Raw genomic sequence first — 24,411 nt, 5'->3', positions numbered from 1 at the left:
TGGTTACTGTATGATGCAAATGTGAAAACTAATCATAAGTAGAAGTTTATTTTAGCTCCAGTTTGCTCTGTGTGGATGTATTGTTCTGTTCCAGCGATGTTCTGTGACTCAACCTCGGGAAAACTGAGAGTGCCCTATAGACATTGGAGATGCACCAGTTCTTGACACAGGAGAACAAGAAGGAAAGTAAAGAGTGGCATGAGGGGATGAGTCAAGTCCAGTGAAGCAGGCTTGATCACAGCTGCAAAAATATGGAGCGCTTCACGGATTTGCGTGTCATCCTTTCGCAGGGGCCATGCTAATCTTCTCTGTATCGATCCAATTTTAGTATATGTGCTGCCTTAGCAAGCACAAGCCCGCTGGCCCGCTCAAGGCATATGTACACCTCGGGTTCCAGCGAGCTATCACCAAGGTGGTAGGGCCCAGCGAGCCATCTCGCCGCTGCAAACCTTGCTGGGCACAATGATTGATGCAACAGCTCAATGAGTTCAGGGATGGGGCATCTTAGAGCTTTAGGGTTCACATATGGCCAATTCCGCCATGATGTATGAGAGCATCTACTGACAGAATGGGGTGGGCAGACTTATCGACGGTACCAAAATACACGATCTGAACGGGCCGTGTCCTCCAGGTTTTCGAGAAAAAAATGAGTTGGCAGAAAAGCGGAAAGCGCTTTGCTGTCTGTGCCAAGGTTGCATGCGCTCGATGTAACTGGACACGATCTGCAGCAGGAGGAGTTAATCCTCTGGAGACATGGAGACATTGAGGCATAGCCCCTCGGCCAGGCGTCCCAAAAAAACCACCAAAAAAAACGGGGAAGGATTTCGCATATTTGTTCTTGAATTATCCTTTGATTTTTTCCCTCTGAATCGGTCTACTTTCAGCATGGGCACTGCCTTAACATGGCGACAGGGCGCGGCGCGTTTGAGGCATATGTACCCCTGGGGTCCCGGCAAGTCCTCACCAAGGTGGTAGGGCCCAGAGAGCCATTTCGCCACTTTGCAAACCTTGTTCATCAGTGTAGCCTGCCTCTCCGTAGGATAAATATCCACAGATTTTGTCATTCATGAATTGGGCTATCATGCAATCAAACTAATCAAGGGTTCTAGGCTTTGATGGGTTGCTGTTGTGCAGTTTCATTGTGCTGTTCTCATGATTGCTAGGCAACTGGCAACCGTGCCTAGGGTCTTGAGGTTCAGTCACACCACATGTAGCCCTTTACACGTATGCCTACTTGGCATATGTAACTCTTTAGGTATTTACAGCACCGCTGGTTACTGTATGATGCAAATGTGAAAACTAATCATAAGTAGAAGTTTATTTTAGCTCCAGTTTGCTCTGTGTGGATGTATTGTTCTGTTCCAGCGATGTTCTGTGACTCAACCTCGGGAAAACTGAGAGTGCCCTATAGACATTGGAGATGCACCAGTTCTTGACACAGGAGAACAAGAAGGAAAGTAAAGAGTGGCATGAGGGGATGAGTCAAGTCCAGTGAAGCAGGCTTGATCACAGCTGCAAAAATATGGAGCGCTTCACGGATTTGCGTGTCATCCTTTCGCAGGGGCCATGCTAATCTTCTCTGTATCGATCCAATTTTAGTATATGTGCTGCCTTAGCAAGCACAAGCCCGCTGGCCCGCTCAAGGCATATGTACACCTCGGGTTCCAGCGAGCTATCACCAAGGTGGTAGGGCCCAGCGAGCCATCTCGCCGCTGCAAACCTTGCTGGGCACAATGATTGATGCAACAGCTCAATGAGTTCAGGGATGGGGCATCTTAGAGCTTTAGGGTTCACATATGGCCAATTCCGCCATGATGTATGAGAGCATCTACTGACAGAATGGGGTGGGCAGACTTATCGACGGTACCAAAATACACGATCTGAACGGGCCGTGTCCTCCAGGTTTTCGAGAAAAAAATGAGTTGGCAGAAAAGCGGAAAGCGCTTTGCTGTCTGTGCCAAGGTTGCATGCGCTCGATGTAACTGGACACGATCTGCAGCAGGAGGAGTTAATCCTCTGGAGACATGGAGACATTGAGGCATAGCCCCTCGGCCAGGCGTCCCAAAAAAACCACCAAAAAAAACGGGGAAGGATTTCGCATATTTGTTCTTGAATTATCCTTTGATTTTTTCCCTCTGAATCGGTCTACTTTCAGCATGGGCACTGCCTTAACATGGCGACAGGGCGCGGCGCGTTTGAGGCATATGTACCCCTGGGGTCCCGGCAAGTCCTCACCAAGGTGGTAGGGCCCAGAGAGCCATTTCGCCACTTTGCAAACCTTGTTCATCAGTGTAGCCTGCCTCTCCGTAGGATAAATATCCACAGATTTTGTCATTCATGAATTGGGCTATCATGCAATCAAACTAATCAAGGGTTCTAGGCTTTGATGGGTTGCTGTTGTGCAGTTTCATTGTGCTGTTCTCATGATTGCTAGGCAACTGGCAACCGTGCCTAGGGTCTTGAGGTTCAGTCACACCACATGTAGCCCTTTACACGTATGCCTACTTGGCATATGTAACTCTTTAGGTATTTACAGCACCGCTGGTTACTGTATGATGCAAATGTGAAAACTAATCATAAGTAGAAGTTTATTTTAGCTCCAGTTTGCTCTGTGTGGATGTATTGTTCTGTTCCAGCGATGTTCTGTGACTCAACCTCGGGAAAACTGAGAGTGCCCTATAGACATTGGAGATGCACCAGTTCTTGACACAGGAGAACAAGAAGGAAAGTAAAGAGTGGCATGAGGGGATGAGTCAAGTCCAGTGAAGCAGGCTTGATCACAGCTGCAAAAATATGGAGCGCTTCACGGATTTGCGTGTCATCCTTTCGCAGGGGCCATGCTAATCTTCTCTGTATCGATCCAATTTTAGTATATGTGCTGCCTTAGCAAGCACAAGCCCGCTGGCCCGCTCAAGGCATATGTACACCTCGGGTTCCAGCGAGCTATCACCAAGGTGGTAGGGCCCAGCGAGCCATCTCGCCGCTGCAAACCTTGCTGGGCACAATGATTGATGCAACAGCTCAATGAGTTCAGGGATGGGGCATCTTAGAGCTTTAGGGTTCACATATGGCCAATTCCGCCATGATGTATGAGAGCATCTACTGACAGAATGGGGTGGGCAGACTTATCGACGGTACCAAAATACACGATCTGAACGGGCCGTGTCCTCCAGGTTTTCGAGAAAAAAATGAGTTGGCAGAAAAGCGGAAAGCGCTTTGCTGTCTGTGCCAAGGTTGCATGCGCTCGATGTAACTGGACACGATCTGCAGCAGGAGGAGTTAATCCTCTGGAGACATGGAGACATTGAGGCATAGCCCCTCGGCCAGGCGTCCCAAAAAAACCACCAAAAAAAACGGGGAAGGATTTCGCATATTTGTTCTTGAATTATCCTTTGATTTTTTCCCTCTGAATCGGTCTACTTTCAGCATGGGCACTGCCTTAACATGGCGACAGGGCGCGGCGCGTTTGAGGCATATGTACCCCTGGGGTCCCGGCAAGTCCTCACCAAGGTGGTAGGGCCCAGAGAGCCATTTCGCCACTTTGCAAACCTTGTTCATCAGTGTAGCCTGCCTCTCCGTAGGATAAATATCCACAGATTTTGTCATTCATGAATTGGGCTATCATGCAATCAAACTAATCAAGGGTTCTAGGCTTTGATGGGTTGCTGTTGTGCAGTTTCATTGTGCTGTTCTCATGATTGCTAGGCAACTGGCAACCGTGCCTAGGGTCTTGAGGTTCAGTCACACCACATGTAGCCCTTTACACGTATGCCTACTTGGCATATGTAACTCTTTAGGTATTTACAGCACCGCTGGTTACTGTATGATGCAAATGTGAAAACTAATCATAAGTAGAAGTTTATTTTAGCTCCAGTTTGCTCTGTGTGGATGTATTGTTCTGTTCCAGCGATGTTCTGTGACTCAACCTCGGGAAAACTGAGAGTGCCCTATAGACATTGGAGATGCACCAGTTCTTGACACAGGAGAACAAGAAGGAAAGTAAAGAGTGGCATGAGGGGATGAGTCAAGTCCAGTGAAGCAGGCTTGATCACAGCTGCAAAAATATGGAGCGCTTCACGGATTTGCGTGTCATCCTTTCGCAGGGGCCATGCTAATCTTCTCTGTATCGATCCAATTTTAGTATATGTGCTGCCTTAGCAAGCACAAGCCCGCTGGCCCGCTCAAGGCATATGTACACCTCGGGTTCCAGCGAGCTATCACCAAGGTGGTAGGGCCCAGCGAGCCATCTCGCCGCTGCAAACCTTGCTGGGCACAATGATTGATGCAACAGCTCAATGAGTTCAGGGATGGGGCATCTTAGAGCTTTAGGGTTCACATATGGCCAATTCCGCCATGATGTATGAGAGCATCTACTGACAGAATGGGGTGGGCAGACTTATCGACGGTACCAAAATACACGATCTGAACGGGCCGTGTCCTCCAGGTTTTCGAGAAAAAAATGAGTTGGCAGAAAAGCGGAAAGCGCTTTGCTGTCTGTGCCAAGGTTGCATGCGCTCGATGTAACTGGACACGATCTGCAGCAGGAGGAGTTAATCCTCTGGAGACATGGAGACATTGAGGCATAGCCCCTCGGCCAGGCGTCCCAAAAAAACCACCAAAAAAAACGGGGAAGGATTTCGCATATTTGTTCTTGAATTATCCTTTGATTTTTTCCCTCTGAATCGGTCTACTTTCAGCATGGGCACTGCCTTAACATGGCGACAGGGCGCGGCGCGTTTGAGGCATATGTACCCCTGGGGTCCCGGCAAGTCCTCACCAAGGTGGTAGGGCCCAGAGAGCCATTTCGCCACTTTGCAAACCTTGTTCATCAGTGTAGCCTGCCTCTCCGTAGGATAAATATCCACAGATTTTGTCATTCATGAATTGGGCTATCATGCAATCAAACTAATCAAGGGTTCTAGGCTTTGATGGGTTGCTGTTGTGCAGTTTCATTGTGCTGTTCTCATGATTGCTAGGCAACTGGCAACCGTGCCTAGGGTCTTGAGGTTCAGTCACACCACATGTAGCCCTTTACACGTATGCCTACTTGGCATATGTAACTCTTTAGGTATTTACAGCACCGCTGGTTACTGTATGATGCAAATGTGAAAACTAATCATAAGTAGAAGTTTATTTTAGCTCCAGTTTGCTCTGTGTGGATGTATTGTTCTGTTCCAGCGATGTTCTGTGACTCAACCTCGGGAAAACTGAGAGTGCCCTATAGACATTGGAGATGCACCAGTTCTTGACACAGGAGAACAAGAAGGAAAGTAAAGAGTGGCATGAGGGGATGAGTCAAGTCCAGTGAAGCAGGCTTGATCACAGCTGCAAAAATATGGAGCGCTTCACGGATTTGCGTGTCATCCTTTCGCAGGGGCCATGCTAATCTTCTCTGTATCGATCCAATTTTAGTATATGTGCTGCCTTAGCAAGCACAAGCCCGCTGGCCCGCTCAAGGCATATGTACACCTCGGGTTCCAGCGAGCTATCACCAAGGTGGTAGGGCCCAGCGAGCCATCTCGCCGCTGCAAACCTTGCTGGGCACAATGATTGATGCAACAGCTCAATGAGTTCAGGGATGGGGCATCTTAGAGCTTTAGGGTTCACATATGGCCAATTCCGCCATGATGTATGAGAGCATCTACTGACAGAATGGGGTGGGCAGACTTATCGACGGTACCAAAATACACGATCTGAACGGGCCGTGTCCTCCAGGTTTTCGAGAAAAAAATGAGTTGGCAGAAAAGCGGAAAGCGCTTTGCTGTCTGTGCCAAGGTTGCATGCGCTCGATGTAACTGGACACGATCTGCAGCAGGAGGAGTTAATCCTCTGGAGACATGGAGACATTGAGGCATAGCCCCTCGGCCAGGCGTCCCAAAAAAACCACCAAAAAAAACGGGGAAGGATTTCGCATATTTGTTCTTGAATTATCCTTTGATTTTTTCCCTCTGAATCGGTCTACTTTCAGCATGGGCACTGCCTTAACATGGCGACAGGGCGCGGCGCGTTTGAGGCATATGTACCCCTGGGGTCCCGGCAAGTCCTCACCAAGGTGGTAGGGCCCAGAGAGCCATTTCGCCACTTTGCAAACCTTGTTCATCAGTGTAGCCTGCCTCTCCGTAGGATAAATATCCACAGATTTTGTCATTCATGAATTGGGCTATCATGCAATCAAACTAATCAAGGGTTCTAGGCTTTGATGGGTTGCTGTTGTGCAGTTTCATTGTGCTGTTCTCATGATTGCTAGGCAACTGGCAACCGTGCCTAGGGTCTTGAGGTTCAGTCACACCACATGTAGCCCTTTACACGTATGCCTACTTGGCATATGTAACTCTTTAGGTATTTACAGCACCGCTGGTTACTGTATGATGCAAATGTGAAAACTAATCATAAGTAGAAGTTTATTTTAGCTCCAGTTTGCTCTGTGTGGATGTATTGTTCTGTTCCAGCGATGTTCTGTGACTCAACCTCGGGAAAACTGAGAGTGCCCTATAGACATTGGAGATGCACCAGTTCTTGACACAGGAGAACAAGAAGGAAAGTAAAGAGTGGCATGAGGGGATGAGTCAAGTCCAGTGAAGCAGGCTTGATCACAGCTGCAAAAATATGGAGCGCTTCACGGATTTGCGTGTCATCCTTTCGCAGGGGCCATGCTAATCTTCTCTGTATCGATCCAATTTTAGTATATGTGCTGCCTTAGCAAGCACAAGCCCGCTGGCCCGCTCAAGGCATATGTACACCTCGGGTTCCAGCGAGCTATCACCAAGGTGGTAGGGCCCAGCGAGCCATCTCGCCGCTGCAAACCTTGCTGGGCACAATGATTGATGCAACAGCTCAATGAGTTCAGGGATGGGGCATCTTAGAGCTTTAGGGTTCACATATGGCCAATTCCGCCATGATGTATGAGAGCATCTACTGACAGAATGGGGTGGGCAGACTTATCGACGGTACCAAAATACACGATCTGAACGGGCCGTGTCCTCCAGGTTTTCGAGAAAAAAATGAGTTGGCAGAAAAGCGGAAAGCGCTTTGCTGTCTGTGCCAAGGTTGCATGCGCTCGATGTAACTGGACACGATCTGCAGCAGGAGGAGTTAATCCTCTGGAGACATGGAGACATTGAGGCATAGCCCCTCGGCCAGGCGTCCCAAAAAAACCACCAAAAAAAACGGGGAAGGATTTCGCATATTTGTTCTTGAATTATCCTTTGATTTTTTCCCTCTGAATCGGTCTACTTTCAGCATGGGCACTGCCTTAACATGGCGACAGGGCGCGGCGCGTTTGAGGCATATGTACCCCTGGGGTCCCGGCAAGTCCTCACCAAGGTGGTAGGGCCCAGAGAGCCATTTCGCCACTTTGCAAACCTTGTTCATCAGTGTAGCCTGCCTCTCCGTAGGATAAATATCCACAGATTTTGTCATTCATGAATTGGGCTATCATGCAATCAAACTAATCAAGGGTTCTAGGCTTTGATGGGTTGCTGTTGTGCAGTTTCATTGTGCTGTTCTCATGATTGCTAGGCAACTGGCAACCGTGCCTAGGGTCTTGAGGTTCAGTCACACCACATGTAGCCCTTTACACGTATGCCTACTTGGCATATGTAACTCTTTAGGTATTTACAGCACCGCTGGTTACTGTATGATGCAAATGTGAAAACTAATCATAAGTAGAAGTTTATTTTAGCTCCAGTTTGCTCTGTGTGGATGTATTGTTCTGTTCCAGCGATGTTCTGTGACTCAACCTCGGGAAAACTGAGAGTGCCCTATAGACATTGGAGATGCACCAGTTCTTGACACAGGAGAACAAGAAGGAAAGTAAAGAGTGGCATGAGGGGATGAGTCAAGTCCAGTGAAGCAGGCTTGATCACAGCTGCAAAAATATGGAGCGCTTCACGGATTTGCGTGTCATCCTTTCGCAGGGGCCATGCTAATCTTCTCTGTATCGATCCAATTTTAGTATATGTGCTGCCTTAGCAAGCACAAGCCCGCTGGCCCGCTCAAGGCATATGTACACCTCGGGTTCCAGCGAGCTATCACCAAGGTGGTAGGGCCCAGCGAGCCATCTCGCCGCTGCAAACCTTGCTGGGCACAATGATTGATGCAACAGCTCAATGAGTTCAGGGATGGGGCATCTTAGAGCTTTAGGGTTCACATATGGCCAATTCCGCCATGATGTATGAGAGCATCTACTGACAGAATGGGGTGGGCAGACTTATCGACGGTACCAAAATACACGATCTGAACGGGCCGTGTCCTCCAGGTTTTCGAGAAAAAAATGAGTTGGCAGAAAAGCGGAAAGCGCTTTGCTGTCTGTGCCAAGGTTGCATGCGCTCGATGTAACTGGACACGATCTGCAGCAGGAGGAGTTAATCCTCTGGAGACATGGAGACATTGAGGCATAGCCCCTCGGCCAGGCGTCCCAAAAAAACCACCAAAAAAAACGGGGAAGGATTTCGCATATTTGTTCTTGAATTATCCTTTGATTTTTTCCCTCTGAATCGGTCTACTTTCAGCATGGGCACTGCCTTAACATGGCGACAGGGCGCGGCGCGTTTGAGGCATATGTACCCCTGGGGTCCCGGCAAGTCCTCACCAAGGTGGTAGGGCCCAGAGAGCCATTTCGCCACTTTGCAAACCTTGTTCATCAGTGTAGCCTGCCTCTCCGTAGGATAAATATCCACAGATTTTGTCATTCATGAATTGGGCTATCATGCAATCAAACTAATCAAGGGTTCTAGGCTTTGATGGGTTGCTGTTGTGCAGTTTCATTGTGCTGTTCTCATGATTGCTAGGCAACTGGCAACCGTGCCTAGGGTCTTGAGGTTCAGTCACACCACATGTAGCCCTTTACACGTATGCCTACTTGGCATATGTAACTCTTTAGGTATTTACAGCACCGCTGGTTACTGTATGATGCAAATGTGAAAACTAATCATAAGTAGAAGTTTATTTTAGCTCCAGTTTGCTCTGTGTGGATGTATTGTTCTGTTCCAGCGATGTTCTGTGACTCAACCTCGGGAAAACTGAGAGTGCCCTATAGACATTGGAGATGCACCAGTTCTTGACACAGGAGAACAAGAAGGAAAGTAAAGAGTGGCATGAGGGGATGAGTCAAGTCCAGTGAAGCAGGCTTGATCACAGCTGCAAAAATATGGAGCGCTTCACGGATTTGCGTGTCATCCTTTCGCAGGGGCCATGCTAATCTTCTCTGTATCGATCCAATTTTAGTATATGTGCTGCCTTAGCAAGCACAAGCCCGCTGGCCCGCTCAAGGCATATGTACACCTCGGGTTCCAGCGAGCTATCACCAAGGTGGTAGGGCCCAGCGAGCCATCTCGCCGCTGCAAACCTTGCTGGGCACAATGATTGATGCAACAGCTCAATGAGTTCAGGGATGGGGCATCTTAGAGCTTTAGGGTTCACATATGGCCAATTCCGCCATGATGTATGAGAGCATCTACTGACAGAATGGGGTGGGCAGACTTATCGACGGTACCAAAATACACGATCTGAACGGGCCGTGTCCTCCAGGTTTTCGAGAAAAAAATGAGTTGGCAGAAAAGCGGAAAGCGCTTTGCTGTCTGTGCCAAGGTTGCATGCGCTCGATGTAACTGGACACGATCTGCAGCAGGAGGAGTTAATCCTCTGGAGACATGGAGACATTGAGGCATAGCCCCTCGGCCAGGCGTCCCAAAAAAACCACCAAAAAAAACGGGGAAGGATTTCGCATATTTGTTCTTGAATTATCCTTTGATTTTTTCCCTCTGAATCGGTCTACTTTCAGCATGGGCACTGCCTTAACATGGCGACAGGGCGCGGCGCGTTTGAGGCATATGTACCCCTGGGGTCCCGGCAAGTCCTCACCAAGGTGGTAGGGCCCAGAGAGCCATTTCGCCACTTTGCAAACCTTGTTCATCAGTGTAGCCTGCCTCTCCGTAGGATAAATATCCACAGATTTTGTCATTCATGAATTGGGCTATCATGCAATCAAACTAATCAAGGGTTCTAGGCTTTGATGGGTTGCTGTTGTGCAGTTTCATTGTGCTGTTCTCATGATTGCTAGGCAACTGGCAACCGTGCCTAGGGTCTTGAGGTTCAGTCACACCACATGTAGCCCTTTACACGTATGCCTACTTGGCATATGTAACTCTTTAGGTATTTACAGCACCGCTGGTTACTGTATGATGCAAATGTGAAAACTAATCATAAGTAGAAGTTTATTTTAGCTCCAGTTTGCTCTGTGTGGATGTATTGTTCTGTTCCAGCGATGTTCTGTGACTCAACCTCGGGAAAACTGAGAGTGCCCTATAGACATTGGAGATGCACCAGTTCTTGACACAGGAGAACAAGAAGGAAAGTAAAGAGTGGCATGAGGGGATGAGTCAAGTCCAGTGAAGCAGGCTTGATCACAGCTGCAAAAAATATGGAGCGCTTCACGGATTTGCGTGTCATCCTTTCGCAGGGGCCATGCTAATCTTCTCTGTATCGATCCAATTTTAGTATATGTGCTGCCTTAGCAAGCACAAGCCCGCTGGCCCGCTCAAGGCATATGTACACCTCGGGTTCCAGCGAGCTATCACCAAGGTGGTAGGGCCCAGCGAGCCATCTCGCCGCTGCAAACCTTGCTGGGCACAATGATTGATGCAACAGCTCAATGAGTTCAGGGATGGGGCATCTTAGAGCTTTAGGGTTCACATATGGCCAATTCCGCCATGATGTATGAGAGCGTCTACTGACAGAATGGGGTGGGCAGACTTATCGACGGTACCAAAATACACGATCTGAACGGGCCGTGTCCTCCAGGTTTTCGAGAAAAAAATGAGTTGGCAGAAAAGCGGAAAGCGCTTTGCTGTCTGTGCCAAGGTTGCATGCGCTCGATGTAACTGGACACGATCTGCAGCAGGAGGAGTTAATCCTCTGGAGACATGGAGACATTGAGGCATAGCCCCTCGGCCAGGCGTCCCAAAAAAACCACCAAAAAAAACGGGGAAGGATTTCGCATATTTGTTCTTGAATTATCCTTTGATTTTTTCCCTCTGAATCGGTCTACTTTCAGCATGGGCACTGCCTTAACATGGCGACAGGGCGCGGCGCGTTTGAGGCATATGTACCCCTGGGGTCCCGGCAAGTCCTCACCAAGGTGGTAGGGCCCAGAGAGCCATTTCGCCACTTTGCAAACCTTGTTCATCAGTGTAGCCTGCCTCTCCGTAGGATAAATATCCACAGATTTTGTCATTCATGAATTGGGCTATCATGCAATCAAACTAATCAAGGGTTCTAGGCTTTGATGGGTTGCTGTTGTGCAGTTTCATTGTGCTGTTCTCATGATTGCTAGGCAACTGGCAACCGTGCCTAGGGTCTTGAGGTTCAGTCACACCACATGTAGCCCTTTACACGTATGCCTACTTGGCATATGTAACTCTTTAGGTATTTACAGCACCGCTGGTTACTGTATGATGCAAATGTGAAAACTAATCATAAGTAGAAGTTTATTTTAGCTCCAGTTTGCTCTGTGTGGATGTATTGTTCTGTTCCAGCGATGTTCTGTGACTCAACCTCGGGAAAACTGAGAGTGCCCTATAGACATTGGAGATGCACCAGTTCTTGACACAGGAGAACAAGAAGGAAAGTAAAGAGTGGCATGAGGGGATGAGTCAAGTCCAGTGAAGCAGGCTTGATCACAGCTGCAAAAAATATGGAGCGCTTCACGGATTTGCGTGTCATCCTTTCGCAGGGGCCATGCTAATCTTCTCTGTATCGATCCAATTTTAGTATATGTGCTGCCTTAGCAAGCACAAGCCCGCTGGCCCGCTCAAGGCATATGTACACCTCGGGTTCCAGCGAGCTATCACCAAGGTGGTAGGGCCCAGCGAGCCATCTCGCCGCTGCAAACCTTGCTGGGCACAATGATTGATGCAACAGCTCAATGAGTTCAGGGATGGGGCATCTTAGAGCTTTAGGGTTCACATATGGCCAATTCCGCCATGATGTATGAGAGCGTCTACTGACAGAATGGGGTGGGCAGACTTATCGACGGTACCAAAATACACGATCTGAACGGGCCGTGTCCTCCAGGTTTTCGAGAAAAAAATGAGTTGGCAGAAAAGCGGAAAGCGCTTTGCTGTCTGTGCCAAGGTTGCATGCGCTCGATGTAACTGGACACGATCTGCAGCAGGAGGAGTTAATCCTCTGGAGACATGGAGACATTGAGGCATAGCCCCTCGGCCAGGCGTCCCAAAAAAACCACCAAAAAAAACGGGGAAGGATTTCGCATATTTGTTCTTGAATTATCCTTTGATTTTTTCCCTCTGAATCGGTCTACTTTCAGCATGGGCACTGCCTTAACATGGCGACAGGGCGCGGCGCGTTTGAGGCATATGTACCCCTGGGGTCCCGGCAAGTCCTCACCAAGGTGGTAGGGCCCAGAGAGCCATTTCGCCACTTTGCAAACCTTGTTCATCAGTGTAGCCTGCCTCTCCGTAGGATAAATATCCACAGATTTTGTCATTCATGAATTGGGCTATCATGCAATCAAACTAATCAAGGGTTCTAGGCTTTGATGGGTTGCTGTTGTGCAGTTTCATTGTGCTGTTCTCATGATTGCTAGGCAACTGGCAACCGTGCCTAGGGTCTTGAGGTTCAGTCACACCACATGTAGCCCTTTACACGTATGCCTACTTGGCATATGTAACTCTTTAGGTATTTACAGCACCGCTGGTTACTGTATGATGCAAATGTGAAAACTAATCATAAGTAGAAGTTTATTTTAGCTCCAGTTTGCTCTGTGTGGATGTATTGTTCTGTTCCAGCGATGTTCTGTGACTCAACCTCGGGAAAACTGAGAGTGCCCTATAGACATTGGAGATGCACCAGTTCTTGACACAGGAGAACAAGAAGGAAAGTAAAGAGTGGCATGAGGGGATGAGTCAAGTCCAGTGAAGCAGGCTTGATCACAGCTGCAAAAAATATGGAGCGCTTCACGGATTTGCGTGTCATCCTTTCGCAGGGGCCATGCTAATCTTCTCTGTATCGATCCAATTTTAGTATATGTGCTGCCTTAGCAAGCACAAGCCCGCTGGCCCGCTCAAGGCATATGTACACCTCGGGTTCCAGCGAGCTATCACCAAGGTGGTAGGGCCCAGCGAGCCATCTCGCCGCTGCAAACCTTGCTGGGCACAATGATTGATGCAACAGCTCAATGAGTTCAGGGATGGGGCATCTTAGAGCTTTAGGGTTCACATATGGCCAATTCCGCCATGATGTATGAGAGCGTCTACTGACAGAATGGGGTGGGCAGACTTATCGACGGTACCAAAATACACGATCTGAACGGGCCGTGTCCTCCAGGTTTTCGAGAAAAAAATGAGTTGGCAGAAAAGCGGAAAGCGCTTTGCTGTCTGTGCCAAGGTTGCATGCGCTCGATGTAACTGGACACGATCTGCAGCAGGAGGAGTTAATCCTCTGGAGACATGGAGACATTGAGGCATAGCCCCTCGGCCAGGCGTCCCAAAAAAACCACCAAAAAAAACGGGGAAGGATTTCGCATATTTGTTCTTGAATTATCCTTTGATTTTTTCCCTCTGAATCGGTCTACTTTCAGCATGGGCACTGCCTTAACATGGCGACAGGGCGCGGCGCGTTTGAGGCATATGTACCCCTGGGGTCCCGGCAAGTCCTCACCAAGGTGGTAGGGCCCAGAGAGCCATTTCGCCACTTTGCAAACCTTGTTCATCAGTGTAGCCTGCCTCTCCGTAGGATAAATATCCACAGATTTTGTCATTCATGAATTGGGCTATCATGCAATCAAACTAATCAAGGGTTCTAGGCTTTGATGGGTTGCTGTTGTGCAGTTTCATTGTGCTGTTCTCATGATTGCTAGGCAACTGGCAACCGTGCCTAGGGTCTTGAAGTTCAGTCACACCACATGTAGCCCTTTACACGTATGCCTACTTGGCATATGTAACTCTTTAGGTATTTACAGCACCGCTGGTTACTGTATGATGCAAATGTGAAAACTAATCATAAGTAGAAGTTTATTTTAGCTCCAGTTTGCTCTGTGTGGATGTATTGTTCTGTTCCAGCGATGTTCTGTGACTCAACCTCGGGAAAACTGAGAGTGCCCTATAGACATTGGAGATGCACCAGTTCTTGACACAGGAGAACAAGAAGGAAAGTAAAGAGTGGCATGAGGGGATGAGTCAAGTCCAGTGAAGCAGGCTTGATCACAGCTGCAAAAAATATGGAGCGCTTCACGGATTTGCGTGTCATCCTTTCGCAGGGGCCATGCTAATCTTCTCTGTATCGATCCAATTTTAGTATATGTGCTGCCTTAGCAAGCACAAGCCCGCTGGCCCGCTCAAGGCATATGTACACCTCGGGTTCCAGCGAGCTATCACCAAGGTGGTAGGGCCCAGCGAGCCATCTCGCCGCTGCAAACCTTGCTGGGCACAATGATTGATGCAACAGCTCAATGAGTTCAGGGATGGGGCATCTTAGAGCTTTAGGGTTCACATATGGCCAATTCCGCCATGATGTATGAGAGCGTCTACTGACAGAATGGGGTGGGCAGACTTATCGACGGTACCAAAATACACGATCTGAACGGGCCGTGTCCTCCAGGTTTTCGAGAAAAAAATGAGTTGGCAGAAAAGCGGAAAGCGCTTTGCTGTCTGTGCCAAGGTTGCATGCGCTCGATGTAACTGGACACGATCTGCAGCAGGAGGAGTTAATCCTCTGGAGACATGGAGACATTGAGGCATAGCCCCTCGGCCAGGCGTCCCAAAAAAACCACCAAAAAAAACGGGGAAGGATTTCGCATATTTGTTCTTGAATTATCCTTTGATTTTTTCCCTCTGAATCGGTCTACTTTCAGCATGGGCACTGCCTTAACATGGCGACAGGGCGCGGCGCGTTTGAGGCATATGTACCCCTGGGGTCCCGGCAAGTCCTCACCAAGGTGGTAGGGCCCAGAGAGCCATTTCGCCACTTTGCAAACCTTGTTCATCAGTGTAGCCTGCCTCTCCGTAGGATAAATATCCACAGATTTTGTCATTCATGAATTGGGCTATCATGCAATCAAACTAATCAAGGGTTCTAGGCTTTGATGGGTTGCTGTTGTGCAGTTTCATTGTGCTGTTCTCATGATTGCTAGGCAACTGGCAACCGTGCCTAGGGTCTTGAGGTTCAGTCACACCACATGTAGCCCTTTACACGTATGCCTACTTGGCATATGTAACTCTTTAGGTATTTACAGCACCGCTGGTTACTGTATGATGCAAATGTGAAAACTAATCATAAGTAGAAGTTTATTTTAGCTCCAGTTTGCTCTGTGTGGATGTATTGTTCTGTTCCAGCGATGTTCTGTGACTCAACCTCGGGAAAACTGAGAGTGCCCTATAGACATTGGAGATGCACCAGTTCTTGACACAGGAGAACAAGAAGGAAAGTAAAGAGTGGCATGAGGGGATGAGTCAAGTCCAGTGAAGCAGGCTTGATCACAGCTGCAAAAAATATGGAGCGCTTCACGGATTTGCGTGTCATCCTTTCGCAGGGGCCATGCTAATCTTCTCTGTATCGATCCAATTTTAGTATATGTGCTGCCTTAGCAAGCACAAGCCCGCTGGCCCGCTCAAGGCATATGTACACCTCGGGTTCCAGCGAGCTATCACCAAGGTGGTAGGGCCCAGCGAGCCATCTCGCCGCTGCAAACCTTGCTGGGCACAATGATTGATGCAACAGCTCAATGAGTTCAGGGATGGGGCATCTTAGAGCTTTAGGGTTCACATATGGCCAATTCCGCCATGATGTATGAGAGCGTCTACTGACAGAATGGGGTGGGCAGACTTATCGACGGTACCAAAATACACGATCTGAACGGGCCGTGTCCTCCAGGTTTTCGAGAAAAAAATGAGTTGGCAGAAAAGCGGAAAGCGCTTTGCTGTCTGTGCCAAGGTTGCATGCGCTCGATGTAACTGGACACGATCTGCAGCAGGAGGAGTTAATCCTCTGGAGACATGGAGACATTGAGGCATAGCCCCTCGGCCAGGCGTCCCAAAAAAACCACCAAAAAAAACGGGGAAGGATTTCGCATATTTGTTCTTGAATTATCCTTTGATTTTTTCCCTCTGAATCGGTCTACTTTCAGCATGGGCACTGCCTTAACATGGCGACAGGGCGCGGCGCGTTTGAGGCATATGTACCCCTGGGGTCCCGGCAAGTCCTCACCAAGGTGGTAGGGCCCAGAGAGCCATTTCGCCACTTTGCAAACCTTGTTCATCAGTGTAGCCTGCCTCTCCGTAGGATAAATATCCACAGATTTTGTCATTCATGAATTGGGCTATCATGCAATCAAACTAATCAAGGGTTCTAGGCTTTGATGGGTTGCTGTTGTGCAGTTTCATTGTGCTGTTCTCATGATTGCTAGGCAACTGGCAACCGTGCCTAGGGTCTTGAGGTTCAGTCACACCACATGTAGCCCTTTACACGTATGCCTACTTGGCATATGTAACTCTTTAGGTATTTACAGCACCGCTGGTTACTGTATGATGCAAATGTGAAAACTAATCATAAGTAGAAGTTTATTTTAGCTCCAGTTTGCTCTGTGTGGATGTATTGTTCTGTTCCAGCGATGTTCTGTGACTCAACCTCGGGAAAACTGAGAGTGCCCTATAGACATTGGAGATGCACCAGTTCTTGACACAGGAGAACAAGAAGGAAAGTAAAGAGTGGCATGAGGGGATGAGTCAAGTCCAGTGAAGCAGGCTTGATCACAGCTGCAAAAAATATGGAGCGCTTCACGGATTTGCGTGTCATCCTTTCGCAGGGGCCATGCTAATCTTCTCTGTATCGATCCAATTTTAGTATATGTGCTGCCTTAGCAAGCACAAGCCCGCTGGCCCGCTCAAGGCATATGTACACCTCGGGTTCCAGCGAGCTATCACCAAGGTGGTAGGGCCCAGCGAGCCATCTCGCCGCTGCAAACCTTGCTGGGCACAATGATTGATGCAACAGCTCAATGAGTTCAGGGATGGGGCATCTTAGAGCTTTAGGGTTCACATATGGCCAATTCCGCCATGATGTATGAGAGCGTCTACTGACAGAATGGGGTGGGCAGACTTATCGACGGTACCAAAATACACGATCTGAACGGGCCGTGTCCTCCAGGTTTTCGAGAAAAAAATGAGTTGGCAGAAAAGCGGAAAGCGCTTTGCTGTCTGTGCCAAGGTTGCATGCGCTCGATGTAACTGGACACGATCTGCAGCAGGAGGAGTTAATCCTCTGGAGACATGGAGACATTGAGGCATAGCCCCTCGGCCAGGCGTCCCAAAAAAACCACCAAAAAAAACGGGGAAGGATTTCGCATATTTGTTCTTGAATTATCCTTTGATTTTTTCCCTCTGAATCGGTCTACTTTCAGCATGGGCACTGCCTTAACATGGCGACAGGGCGCGGCGCGTTTGAGGCATATGTACCCCTGGGGTCCCGGCAAGTCCTCACCAAGGTGGTAGGGCCCAGAGAGCCATTTCGCCACTTTGCAAACCTTGTTCATCAGTGTAGCCTGCCTCTCCGTAGGATAAATATCCACAGATTTTGTCATTCATGAATTGGGCTATCATGCAATCAAACTAATCAAGGGTTCTAGGCTTTGATGGGTTGCTGTTGTGCAGTTTCATTGTGCTGTTCTCATGATTGCTAGGCAACTGGCAACCGTGCCTAGGGTCTTGAGGTTCAGTCACACCACATGTAGCCCTTTACACGTATGCCTACTTGGCATATGTAACTCTTTAGGTATTTACAGCACCGCTGGTTACTGTATGATGCAAATGTGAAAACTAATCATAAGTAGAAGTTTATTTTAGCTCCAGTTTGCTCTGTGTGGATGTATTGTTCTGTTCCAGCGATGTTCTGTGACTCAACCTCGGGAAAACTGAGAGTGCCCTATAGACATTGGAGATGCACCAGTTCTTGACACAGGAGAACAAGAAGGAAAGTAAAGAGTGGCATGAGGGGATGAGTCAAGTCCAGTGAAGCAGGCTTGATCACAGCTGCAAAAATATGGAGCGCTTCACGGATTTGCGTGTCATCTTTTCGCAGGGGCCATGCTAATCTTCTCTGTATCGATCCAATTTTAGTATATGTGCTGCCTTAGCAAGCACAAGCCCGCTGGCCCGCTCAAGGCATATGTACACCTCGGGTTCCAGCGAGCTATCACCAAGGTGGTAGGGCCCAGCGAGCCATCTCGCCGCTGCAAACCTTGCTGGGCACAATGATTGATGCAACAGCTCAATGAGTTCAGGGATGGGGCATCTTAGAGCTTTAGGGTTCACATATGGCCAATTCCGCCATGATGTATGAGAGCGTCTACTGACAGAATGGGGTGGGCAGACTTATCGACGGTACCAAAATACACGATCTGAACGGGCCGTGTCCTCCAGGTTTTCGAGAAAAAAATGAGTTGGCAGAAAAGCGGAAAGCGCTTTGCTGTCTGTGCCAAGGTTGCATGCGCTCGATGTAACTGGACACGATCTGCAGCAGGAGGAGTTAATCCTCTGGAGACATGGAGACATTGAGGCATAGCCCCTCGGCCAGGCGTCCCAAAAAAACCACCAAAAAAAACGGGGAAGGATTTCGCATATTTGTTCTTGAATTATCCTTTGATTTTTTCCCTCTGAATCGGTCTACTTTCAGCATGGGCACTGCCTTAACATGGCGACAGGGCGCGGCGCGTTTGAGGCATATGTACCCCTGGGGTCCCGGCAAGTCCTCACCAAGGTGGTAGGGCCCAGAGAGCCATTTCGCCACTTTGCAAACCTTGTTCATCAGTGTAGCCTGCCTCTCCGTAGGATAAATATCCACAGATTTTGTCATTCATGAATTGGGCTATCATGCAATCAAACTAATCAAGGGTTCTAGGCTTTGATGGGTTGCTGTTGTGCAGTTTCATTGTGCTGTTCTCATGATTGCTAGGCAACTGGCAACCGTGCCTAGGGTCTTGAGGTTCAGTCACACCACATGTAGCCCTTTACACGTATGCCTACTTGGCATATGTAACTCTTTAGGTATTTACAGCACCGCTGGTTACTGTATGATGCAAATGTGAAAACTAATCATAAGTAGAAGTTTATTTTAGCTCCAGTTTGCTCTGTGTGGATGTATTGTTCTGTTCCAGCGATGTTCTGTGACTCAACCTCGGGAAAACTGAGAGTGCCCTATAGACATTGGAGATGCACCAGTTCTTGACACAGGAGAACAAGAAGGAAAGTAAAGAGTGGCATGAGGGGATGAGTCAAGTCCAGTGAAGCAGGCTTGATCACAGCTGCAAAAAATATGGAGCGCTTCACGGATTTGCGTGTCATCCTTTCGCAGGGGCCATGCTAATCTTCTCTGTATCGATCCAATTTTAGTATATGTGCTGCCTTAGCAAGCACAAGCCCGCTGGCCCGCTCAAGGCATATGTACACCTCGGGTTCCAGCGAGCTATCACCAAGGTGGTAGGGCCCAGCGAGCCATCTCGCCGCTGCAAACCTTGCTGGGCACAATGATTGATGCAACAGCTCAATGAGTTCAGGGATGGGGCATCTTAGAGCTTTAGGGTTCACATATGGCCAATTCCGCCATGATGTATGAGAGCGTCTACTGACAGAATGGGGTGGGCAGACTTATCGACGGTACCAAAATACACGATCTGAACGGGCCGTGTCCTCCAGGTTTTCGAGAAAAAAATGAGTTGGCAGAAAAGCGGAAAGCGCTTTGCTGTCTGTGCCAAGGTTGCATGCGCTCGATGTAACTGGACACGATCTGCAGCAGGAGGAGTTAATCCTCTGGAGACATGGAGACATTGAGGCATAGCCCCTCGGCCAGGCGTCCCAAAAAAACCACCAAAAAAAACGGGGAAGGATTTCGCATATTTGTTCTTGAATTATCCTTTGATTTTTTCCCTCTGAATCGGTCTACTTTCAGCATGGGCACTGCCTTAACATGGCGACAGGGCGCGGCGCGTTTGAGGCATATGTACCCCTGGGGTCCCGGCAAGTCCTCACCAAGGTGGTAGGGCCCAGAGAGCCATTTCGCCACTTTGCAAACCTTGTTCATCAGTGTAGCCTGCCTCTCCGTAGGATAAATATCCACAGATTTTGTCATTCATGAATTGGGCTATCATGCAATCAAACTAATCAAGGGTTCTAGGCTTTGATGGGTTGCTGTTGTGCAGTTTCATTGTGCTGTTCTCATGATTGCTAGGCAACTGGCAACCGTGCCTAGGGTCTTGAGGTTCAGTCACACCACATGTAGCCCTTTACACGTATGCCTACTTGGCATATGTAACTCTTTAGGTATTTACAGCACCGCTGGTTACTGTATGATGCAAATGTGAAAACTAATCATAAGTAGAAGTTTATTTTAGCTCCAGTTTGCTCTGTGTGGATGTATTGTTCTGTTCCAGCGATGTTCTGTGACTCAACCTCGGGAAAACTGAGAGTGCCCTATAGACATTGGAGATGCACCAGTTCTTGACACAGGAGAACAAGAAGGAAAGTAAAGAGTGGCATGAGGGGATGAGTCAAGTCCAGTGAAGCAGGCTTGATCACAGCTGCAAAAAATATGGAGCGCTTCACGGATTTGCGTGTCATCCTTTCGCAGGGGCCATGCTAATCTTCTCTGTATCGATCCAATTTTAGTATATGTGCTGCCTTAGCAAGCACAAGCCCGCTGGCCCGCTCAAGGCATATGTACACCTCGGGTTCCAGCGAGCTATCACCAAGGTGGTAGGGCCCAGCGAGCCATCTCGCCGCTGCAAACCTTGCTGGGCACAATGATTGATGCAACAGCTCAATGAGTTCAGGGATGGGGCATCTTAGAGCTTTAGGGTTCACATATGGCCAATTCCGCCATGATGTATGAGAGCATCTACTGACAGAATGGGGTGGGCAGACTTATCGACGGTACCAAAATACACGATCTGAACGGGCCGTGTCCTCCAGGTTTTCGAGAAAAAAATGAGTTGGCAGAAAAGCGGAAAGCGCTTTGCTGTCTGTGCCAAGGTTGCATGCGCTCGATGTAACTGGACACGATCTGCAGCAGGAGGAGTTAATCCTCTGGAGACATGGAGACATTGAGGCATAGCCCCTCGGCCAGGCGTCCCAAAAAAACCACCAAAAAAAACGGGGAAGGATTTCGCATATTTGTTCTTGAATTATCCTTTGATTTTTTCCCTCTGAATCGGTCTACTTTCAGCATGGGCACTGCCTTAACATGGCGACAGGGCGCGGCGCGTTTGAGGCATATGTACCCCTGGGGTCCCGGCAAGTCCTCACCAAGGTGGTAGGGCCCAGAGAGCCATTTCGCCACTTTGCAAACCTTGTTCATCAGTGTAGCCTGCCTCTCCGTAGGATAAATATCCACAGATTTTGTCATTCATGAATTGGGCTATCATGCAATCAAACTAATCAAGGGTTCTAGGCTTTGATGGGTTGCTGTTGTGCAGTTTCATTGTGCTGTTCTCATGATTGCTAGGCAACTGGCAGCCGTGCCTAGGGTCTTGAGGTTCAGTCACACCACATGTAGCCCTTTACACGTATGCCTACTTGGCATATGTAACTCTTTAGGTATTTACAGCACCGCTGGTTACTGTATGATGCAAATGTGAAAACTAATCATAAGTAGAAGTTTATTTTAGCTCCAGTTTGCTCTGTGTGGATGTATTGTTCTGTTCCAGCGATGTTCTGTGACTCAACCTCGGGAAAACTGAGAGTGCCCTATAGACATTGGAGATGCACCAGTTCTTGACACAGGAGAACAAGAAGGAAAGTAAAGAGTGGCATGAGGGGATGAGTCAAGTCCAGTGAAGCAGGCTTGATCACAGCTGCAAAAATATGGAGCGCTTCACGGATTTGCGTGTCATCCTTTCGCAGGGGCCATGCTAATCTTCTCTGTATCGATCCAATTTTAGTATATGTGCTGCCTTAGCAAGCACAAGCCCGCTGGCCCGCTCAAGGCATATGTACACCTCGGGTTCCAGCGAGCTATCACCAAGGTGGTAGGGCCCAGCGAGCCATCTCGCCGCTGCAAACCTTGCTGGGCACAATGATTGATGCAACAGCTCAATGAGTTCAGGGATGGGGCATCTTAGAGCTTTAGGGTTCACATATGGCCAATTCCGCCATGATGTATGAGAGCATCTACTGACAGAATGGGGTGGGCAGACTTATCGACGGTACCAAAATACACGATCTGAACGGGCCGTGTCCTCCAGGTTTTGGAGAAAAAAATGAGTTGGCAGAAAAGCGGAAAGCGCTTTGCTGTCTGTGCCAAGGTTGCATGCGCTCGATGTAACTGGACACGATCTGCAGCAGGAGGAGTTAATCCTCTGGAGACATGGAGACATTGAGGCATAGCCCCTCGGCCAGGCGTCCCAAAAAAACCACCAAAAAAAACGGGGAAGGATTTCGCATATTTGTTCTTGAATTATCCTTTGATTTTTTCCCTCTGAATCGGTCTACTTTCAGCATGGGCACTGCCTTAACATGGCGACAGGGCGCGGCGCGTTTGAGGCATATGTACCCCTGGGGTCCCGGCAAGTCCTCACCAAGGTGGTAGGGCCCAGAGAGCCATTTCGCCACTTTGCAAACCTTGTTCATCAGTGTAGCCTGCCTCTCCGTAGGATAAATATCCACAGATTTTGTCATTCATGAATTGGGCTATCATGCAATCAAACTAATCAAGGGTTCTAGGCTTTGATGGGTTGCTGTTGTGCAGTTTCATTGTGCTGTTCTCATGATTGCTAGGCAACTGGCAACCGTGCCTAGGGTCTTGAGGTTCAGTCACACCACATGTAGCCCTTTACACGTATGCCTACTTGGCATATGTAACTCTTTAGGTATTTACAGCACCGCTGGTTACTGTATGATGCAAATGTGAAAACTAATCATAAGTAGAAGTTTATTTTAGCTCCAGTTTGCTCTGTGTGGATGTATTGTTCTGTTCCAGCGATGTTCTGTGACTCAACCTCGGGAAAACTGAGAGTGCCCTATAGACATTGGAGATGCACCAGTTCTTGACACAGGAGAACAAGAAGGAAAGTAAAGAGTGGCATGAGGGGATGAGTCAAGTCCAGTGAAGCAGGCTTGATCACAGCTGCAAAAATATGGAGCGCTTCACGGATTTGCGTGTCATCCTTTCGCAGGGGCCATGCTAATCTTCTCTGTATCGATCCAATTTTAGTATATGTGCTGCCTTAGCAAGCACAAGCCCGCTGGCCCGCTCAAGGCATATGTACACCTCGGGTTCCAGCGAGCTATCACCAAGGTGGTAGGGCCCAGCGAGCCATCTCGCCGCTGCAAACCTTGCTGGGCACAATGATTGATGCAACAGCTCAATGAGTTCAGGGATGGGGCATCTTAGAGCTTTAGGGTTCACATATGGCCAATTCCGCCATGATGTATGAGAGCATCTACTGACAGAATGGGGTGGGCAGACTTATCGACGGTACCAAAATACACGATCTGAACGGGCCGTGTCCTCCAGGTTTTCGAGAAAAAAATGAGTTGGCAGAAAAGCGGAAAGCGCTTTGCTGTCTGTGCCAAGGTTGCATGCGCTCGATGTAACTGGACACGATCTGCAGCAGGAGGAGTTAATCCTCTGGAGACATGGAGACATTGAGGCATAGCCCCTCGGCCAGGCGTCCCAAAAAAACCACCAAAAAAAACGGGGAAGGATTTCGCATATTTGTTCTTGAATTATCCTTTGATTTTTTCCCTCTGAATCGGTCTACTTTCAGCATGGGCACTGCCTTAACATGGCGACAGGGCGCGGCGCGTTTGAGGCATATGTACCCCTGGGGTCCCGGCAAGTCCTCACCAAGGTGGTAGGGCCCAGAGAGCCATTTCGCCACTTTGCAAACCTTGTTCATCAGTGTAGCCTGCCTCTCCGTAGGATAAATATCCACAGATTTTGTCATTCATGAATTGGGCTATCATGCAATCAAACTAATCAAGGGTTCTAGGCTTTGATGGGTTGCTGTTGTGCAGTTTCATTGTGCTGTTCTCATGATTGCTAGGCAACTGGCAACCGTGCCTAGGGTCTTGAGGTTCAGTCACACCACATGTAGCCCTTTACACGTATGCCTACTTGGCATATGTAACTCTTTAGGTATTTACAGCACCGCTGGTTACTGTATGATGCAAATGTGAAAACTAATCATAAGTAGAAGTTTATTTTAGCTCCAGTTTGCTCTGTGTGGATGTATTGTTCTGTTCCAGCGATGTTCTGTGACTCAACCTCGGGAAAACTGAGAGTGCCCTATAGACATTGGAGATGCACCAGTTCTTGACACAGGAGAACAAGAAGGAAAGTAAAGAGTGGCATGAGGGGATGAGTCAAGTCCAGTGAAGCAGGCTTGATCACAGCTGCAAAAATATG

Source organism: Abramis brama (genome assembly GCF_963993115.1).
Source record: "Abramis brama genome assembly, chromosome: 10".
Lineage (NCBI taxonomy): Eukaryota > Metazoa > Chordata > Actinopteri > Cypriniformes > Leuciscidae > Abramis > Abramis brama.
This window is presented reverse-complemented; position numbering follows the sequence as displayed.